Here is an 8,334-nt window from a genome sequence, read left to right on the forward strand (position 1 = left end):
AACATGAGGTCACATATTTAGGTCATTTAATCACTGAGAACGGCGTTAAAACTGATCCCGCTAAGAATAAAGTAATAGAGGTTTACCCACGTCCAACGAAAGTTGATGACGTGAGAAGATACATTGCATTTTGCAATTATTATAGGCGATTCATATGTAACTTCGCTGATATAGCGAAACCATTGAATTTACTGCTTAAGAAAAACCAAAAGTTTGAATGGTCTAAGGAATGCGAAACTGCTTTTAACGCTCTTAAGTCTAAGCTATTAAACCCACCAATACTACGCTACCGTGATTTCGACAAACCATTTGTCATTACTACTGACGTATCAGACTTCGCTCTAGGTGCAGTTCTTTCACAAGGAAATATAGGCTCTGATTTACCTATTTGTTATGCTAGTAAAGCACTACAAAAGATTCTACGTTGTTACAGACCATAGACCTTTAATCTCACTATTTGTACATAAAAATCCAACTGCGAAGATGATTAGAATTCGAGTAGATCTTTCGGACTACGATTTTGAGATTATATACAAGAAAGGAAAAATTAATACCAATGCTGATGCACTATCACGCATCAAGATAGATACTCAAGCACTCACAAATCTTATACCAAAACAAGATATCGCCAAGTCCACCAAAAAACTAAACCTTCCAAATGAAGACGAATTATTGAGACATTTGAATAAAGAAGATATGAAAAAAATATGCGTAGCTACACTAAGTAAATCAAAAGTTGCACAAACTACGGATAACATTAAAGCAATTACAAAGCCGATTGAGGCTGATGAACTCTATTGTTGGAATTGTATATCCAATAGTGATATACGCAGAGTGAAGAGATTACAATATGTATACAATAATAAGCTTGCAAAGCAATTTAAAGGTACCATACACGTTACGAAAAACGATGTAACCGTGGTAATGAGCGAGAAACCTACGAAGCCGATTTCGATGGTGAAACTCATTGCAGATATTGAGAAATTAAAAATTTATGAACTAGCTCTAGATAAAAATGATAAAATATTTAAAACTATTGAAAAAGAAAATTTTAAGAAAATGGTTAACCAAGTACAACAAAGTAAACCAGCTGGTAATCGTCTCAAAATATTATTATACGAAGCACTGGGGCACATATCCGATAGCATAAAGCAATACAGACTTATAGAGGAATATCACAACACTCCTCTCGGTGGACACCAAGGAATAAGTAAGACGTTATTAAGATTAAAACAGAAATATACATGGCGTAAAATGAAACAAATGATATACAAATACATAACCGCTTGCGAGAAATGTCAACGAAATAAACAAATAAGACACACAAAGGAAGAACTACAATTAACTTATACTCCAAATACATCATTCGAAAACGTCGAAATAGATACAGTAGGACCTTTGCGACTATCAAGTGGTTTTAGATACATTCTAATAATGCGATGTGAACTTACAAGATTCAACGTCACATATCCAACGTTTAACAAAGAAGCGAAAACAATTGCTAAGACACTTGTTGAACAATTAATATTGAAATATGGAACATTTAAAATACTAAAGTCAAACAGAGGTACAGAGTTCATGAACGAACTCATGTGTAATATCACTGAATTTTTACAGATAAAACAGACGTTCTCCACACCTTACCATCATGAGACTATAGGTACGGTTGAAAGAAACCATCTTGTACTGAATGAATATTTGCTTAACTTCGCAAACGATGATAACTGGTATAACTGCTTACCATACTATAAATATGCTTACAACACATCAACACACGTAGACACAGGGTATACCCCACACGAACTAATTTTCGGTAAATTACCATTTTTTCCAACTGAAAATTTGTACACTGACAAAGGTATATATAACATAGACGATTACGTTTATGAATTAAAAGCTCGGTTAAAGTTATCTATGGAGAAAGAAAGAAAATACACATTAGAAGCAAAAGTAAGAAGATAGTTAGTTGGTAAGAAGACAGTTAGGTGATAAAGTTTTATTAAAGACGAATAATAAATAAAAGGTGGTGTCCTTATTCAGGTCCCTATAAAATTATAAAGATACTAGATAGTAATGTAGTGATAGAAATAGGAACAAAACAAAAAACTATACATAAGAACAATTTGAAAATATACAATAGAAGTTACATTCAACAACAAAAAAAAAAAAAATTTTAATTAATAATCATATTGAAAGTGTTTTCACTTTATTATAAATTTATATTTTATTATACAAATTTATTGTCATAAACATATATATCTTCATACTTAGCATATTGCATATTTAAATCAAAGTAAATCAATAAAAAAAAAAAAATAAACAATTGTAAACCACAAAACGTATTGTATTGCCAAATATTGTCATATTCAAAAAAAAAAATTCCTACATATATATTTACATATCTATGCATAAATAATTTTTTTCCTTTTTTGAAGTGTAAGGGTGTAATGGTATACCTATAGTTGACCTTACTCAATGTTAAGGCCGCCTTTGATGACTGTTGCAGTCATATTCTTCAAACCACTTCTGTTCTGATTTAAATGAGCTAACCATTGCATTTTCATAATTTATGGTATGAGTCAGAAAATGATACTTCCGACATAAATAATTTGCCGCTTAAATATCGGTTAAGAGCTCATGTGGTGTCAAATATATCGAGACCACACAAATCGGAACACATGTGAATGTGAGACACATGACAAACAAATGCACAGTAAGTACTTACTATGCATTTCTTGTCTTAAGTAATGTGTTGTTTATAAATAGGAAACACATGAATATAAATAATAGTAAAGTATATAAGAATAGAAAATTAGAATTAAGAGAATATTGTTAGATTTAGTTAACTATTGTTAGAATAAGATAAATATGTTATTTAAAAATATATTAAGCAACTATTGTAAGATTTAGAACACGACTCAAATGTCAGTTTGTGGTAGAACGTGATCTGGGAAAGATCTTAATAATATGAAAGTAAAAACGATGAATAAAAATAAAATAAAGTACTCATGTATTAATGTGTTTTCACATTTTCACATTCAATCACATTGTGTTTTTATTTCCATACAAGGACAATATAAATTCACATCGAAATATACATATATATATTATATTTCTGTTGAAAAAGGAAGTAGTTACTATACATTATATTGAGCTTGCCCTCGCACATTTTTCAACTTTCCAGCACCAACTGGGCGGAGTTCAACCTCACTCTCAATCAGCTCCTTCTTGATTTGACCATCCCCGTACACAGGAATATAACTCCTGCGGAGATCGATTTTGCTGCCCTTACCCTTGAAAGCATCTTCGCCTCCACAATTGATGAGCATGTCCCTCAGGGCTCGGTTCTTGGACCCTTTTTTTTTAACCTGTTTATAGCAGACATGCCTATCCCGCGGGCCCCTGTTATGCAAATTTGCTTCGCCTATGACTGACTTGTCTTCATGCGGTCATCTAATCCTCAACGCCTTTCCAATGAGCTTAGTGCTCACCTTAAATCCCTCTTCGACTATTACACCAGGTGGAAGATCGTGATCGTCCTAGAGGTTTTAGCGCCTCTAATATTAAGTTTAGGTTTACCAACTCTCCAATTCAGCTTGCCGCCAAGCTGAAATATCTTGGTATTGTCTTCTCATCTCAACACAATTTTATATTACATATTGACTATGCCATCGGTAACGCCCGGTTCAGGCACACTCAACTCAAAACTGCACTTCGAAGACACAACCAGCTTAACTGCAAAGTTAAGCTTCTCTGCTATAAGCAGCTTTTTCGTCCCCTCTTCATTTATGCTTTCCCTATTGGTCTGCCATCACTTCTGCTCAGATGAAAAGAATCCGCCTGTTTGAGCGGAAACTTCTTCGCTCTCCGCTAGTTGATTGCACCAACTATAAGCGCAAGCCTAATGGCAAGCAGTAATGACAATGCCAGGATCACTCGTATTAATGAGTACCTTTTGACACTCGCCCGTAGGTATCTGACCCGGCTTCATGACCTCCCTCCTGATTTCACTTGTCCAGATACCATCCCAGTAGACCTTGTTCTAGCTTTACGTTTTAAGCCTTCACAGTACCTTCTCCATTTTAGCTATTTATTGTTATTTATAATTAAGTTATTTTATTTTATTGCTTATTATTTACTGTTTCGATTTTTCAAAAAAATTTATCTAGGTAAAAAATTGCATCGGAAAAGTGCATCCGTTCGCAAAATAAAACAAAACGAAATACCAAAAAAAGTGTTGTGAGCGCAGTTCAAGCTTTAGAAACAGTAAATAAGGATGTGAAGTTGTTCTGCAAACTTTTATTTAGCGATCAGCCCATGGAATACACTAGAGAAGTAAGAAGGCTAGTACAAAATATATATTATATTTCAAGGCCTGTATACCAGAGTTCGGAATGTGGTGCACAAAATCGCACACTGCACTGTGCGAATGGAAATTATTTTTAAAATATGCACACGCACATTTGTGGTGTTAAGAATAAAAATGCACGCACTCAAATTTGTTGTGCGATTTCAAATTTCACATCGCACAAAGCAATGATTGTGCAGACAGATTCGTGCACACACATTTGTGCTGTGCGACTGATTTACAAAAATTTTATGCTCGCACCGCTCTGTGTGACAAAAAATTCTCTCTGCACACGAGTGTGTTCCTCATATTACGATTGCACAAATGTGCACAAATGTTTTTTCTTTTTTTTTTTTTTTTAAGCTATACGAGCTAAGGGATGTGGAATCTTCAAAAGATACTGGTAGCCCGTACTACCAGCATGCACGATTCGCAACCAAGACTTACTCTTTTGCTTGGTATTTGCGCCTACGTACTAAACCTCATCCTAACACCGTGTCTCTTCTAACCATTAATCCCTCCGGAACCACTTTTAAGCATTACTTCGGAGGGTGGTGATTCAGCGATTGCTGTCATCTCTTACTACTCTTCTAGTTCTCTCTGCTGCTCTCTGTTCTTCTGTGATTTCTTTCGCAAAAATACACACCAGGTTCCAGATTTCTGTTGACTTTAACATCAGTTGGATGATGTTATCAGGTGTGACCTGCTCTCTGGTTGCTCTTGCCAAGGAGCTGCGGTGGCTCTCATATCTCGGGCAATCAAAGAACACATGTTCCACCGTTTCTTTTGTATATGGACAAGCTGGGCACGTGTCGTCTTCGTCATGTTTGAACTTAAAAAGATATGCTCTGAAGCAGCCGTGTCCAGTTAACATCTGGGTTAGGTAGTAGTTCACCTGCCCATGCTTTCTGTTGGTCCTATCACTTATCTTCGGAATGAGCCTATGCGTCCATCTTCCTTTTGTGGATATATCCCAACTCTGTTGCCACTTATTCAATGCTTCTTCATTGAGCTGATTGAAGTTTGTAACCCCAATTCTTTTTGCTACATGCTTTTCCTTTTCAATTTCTGCTTCCTGCTGTAATGGCATCATTCCGGCAATAACCATGACCGCGTCAGTAGATACTGTACGGAATGCGGAAACAACTCTGAGAGCGCATCTTCTGTAGGCTGCGTCTACTCCTGATCTGTACGTCTTTTTATTCATTGCTTCTGCCCATATGGGAGCCGCATATATAGCAATAGACTTAACTACATTTGTGAGTAACTGCTTCTTCTGTTGTCTAGGTCCACCTATATTGGGCATTATTCGCGAAAGTGCACACGTTGTTTTCGCACATTTTGCAGCAACATATCGTAGATGCTCTTTGAAGGTGAGTCTATTGTCAATCATTACTCCAAGATACTTGATTGCTTGTTTTGATGTGACTCGCTCATTGCCAACAGTTATTGTAATGTACTCAATCTTTTTCCTGCTGCTTACAAGAAGGACTTCAGTTTTATGATCAGCAAGTTTGAGGCCTACACTTGTGATCCAGCTTCTTACCATAGCGACCGCATCGTTGCATGTTGATTGTATCTTTTCTATATGTTTCCCTTTAACAACCAGCGCGATGTCATCAGCAAATCCAATTATTTCTGCGCCTTCTGGGAGCTCAAGTCTCAGCACATCGTCATACATAATGTTCCACAATATTGGGCCCAGTACCGAGCCCTGTGGTACCCCTGCTGTTACTTGGTATGACTTTGCGCCTCTGTCTGTGTAATACAAAAGCACTCTCTCTTTAAAATAGTCAACGATTAATTCTACTAGGTACTTTGGAACGTCTTTCCCTTGAAGTGCTGCTAGAACAGTGTCCCAGTCCGCTGAGTTAAATGCGTTTTTAACGTCTAATGTAATGATGACACAGTATTCTTTGTCTCCTTCGAGCCAACGGTCTCCTTTAATGGCATCTTTTGCTATGGCTATGACTGCTTCCACGGCCTCTATTGTGGAGCGTGCCTTCCGAAAACCAAATTGTCTATCTGATAAACCATTGCCATTCAAGGCTTCTTCTAGTCTTCGGCTAATTATCTTTTCCAAAAGTTTACCGGCCGTATCAATCATACATAGCGGGCGGTAGCCTGATGCATCTTGTACGTTATTGCCCTTTGGTATAAGCACCAACCTTTGTATTTTCCATATCCGGGGGAATGTTCTCTCCTTTATACATGCGTTGAACACTTCCCTGAATGAATCAACATTGATTTCTGTGGCCATCTTTAGTGCCAGATTTGGTATTACATCTACTCCAGGTGCTTTGGTTAGTTTCAAACCTTTGCATACTACTTCCAATTCTTGCCTGCTAACCTCAGGTATTTCATTCTGTGGCTCACTATCTTGTACTGTATAGGTTATATCAGCTCTCTGCGGGAAGAGACCTTCAACTATTGCTTGTAGCTTAGCTGCGTCTGTTGTAACTGGTGGACGGTAGCTATATAATTTTTTCATAACGAGTTTATATCCTAGTCCCCAGGGGTTATTATCGACCTCCTCACACATTTCCTTGAAGCATCTTGCCTTGCTATTCGATATCGCCTTTTTTAGTTCAGTTCTCGATGTTTTATAGGCTTCTTGGTGCGCTATAAAATTTTCGCGACCCCTTGCTCTTTGACATAGTCGTCGCGCATGTTTGCATTTTCTTCTCAGTTCGGAAATTTGGTCAGTCCACCAATACACATGTTGTCTGCCATTCCGCCGGCCTTTCTTTGCCATAGATGCGTTACATGAATTTGTTATGCAGCGCATCAGTTGTATTGCTTTATCATTCGCACTGCCAGTTAGGTGGATGTCGTCCATTGAGAGCTTAAAAGCTTCTTTGTCCAAAGTTAACTCCTTCCATAGCGGATTTGGAGTGGCTACCGCAGGAATGGTTCTTGCTGAGCGGTCATGTATTTCGAATATGATAGCTTGGTGGTCACTATGTGTGTAGATATCTGACACTTGCCACTCAGTTGAATTAGCTAGTGGATCGCTGATAAATGTCAAATCAATCTTAGAGCTTCTACCGTTCCTTGTGAATGTATCCTTTTGGCCGCAGTTCAGTAATACTACATCCAGGGTGGCCAATGCTTCTAGTAGGCACTCTCCCCTGGGGTTTGTCAATGTTGAGCCCCATTCAATGGCCCAGGCATTGAAGTCACCGGCAATCACTATCGGCTTCATATTTTTAGCGTCGCTAACAATATTGTCCAGTCTTTGTTTGTATTCTTCGATTGATAGACTGGGGGGTAAATAACAGCTGAAAAACGTTATTCCATTCACTGTACTTTTTACGTATGCTTCCCCTCCATCGAAGACCTTCTCTAGTGGAAATTTACCACACGTCCATATCGATGCATTGTTGCACTTGCTGGTAGCCCAGCAGTGATTGTCTAGTGTACTATAATGTTCGCTCATTATAGCTAGATCTATTTTTAATTCGCGTACAGTCTGCTTTAAAAGATCCTGTGCCGCTTCACAGTGGTTTAAGTTCAGCTGTAAAACTTTCATCTTTTTTTATTTAGTATCCTCCGACGGGCAGTCAAGTAGTGGGGACATTTAGGTCCTCCCGTAATATGGTTAGCGTCAATATTTGTGTCAGTTCTACAAAGTAGGCAGTGAGGGGCACCTTGACACGCTTTAGCAAGGTGGTCCTCTCCACCACACTTGTAGCAGTGTTTTGACCAGTCTTTGGAGCTCTGACAGTTCCTTGCCACATGTCCAAAATCGAAGCATTTGTAACATCTCCTGGGGGTAACTTTTTGGAGTAATCGGCACACGGTCCATCCAACTCGTAGTTTGCCCACCTCCTCAGCTTTACCGGCCTGCTTCTTTGGTATTACAATTATAGCCGTTCTGGTACCTCCAGGGGCATTTCTTATTGTTTTGATCGCCGAGGGATGTATTTCGCCTATTTGGTTTTTCCATGCATCAATTATTTCCTCTTCTGTGGTTATTTCGTCCA

Source organism: Teleopsis dalmanni, chromosome 1 (assembly GCF_002237135.1).
Source record: "Teleopsis dalmanni isolate 2A chromosome 1, ASM223713v2, whole genome shotgun sequence".
NCBI classification, from domain to species: Eukaryota; Metazoa; Arthropoda; class Insecta; order Diptera; family Diopsidae; genus Teleopsis; species Teleopsis dalmanni.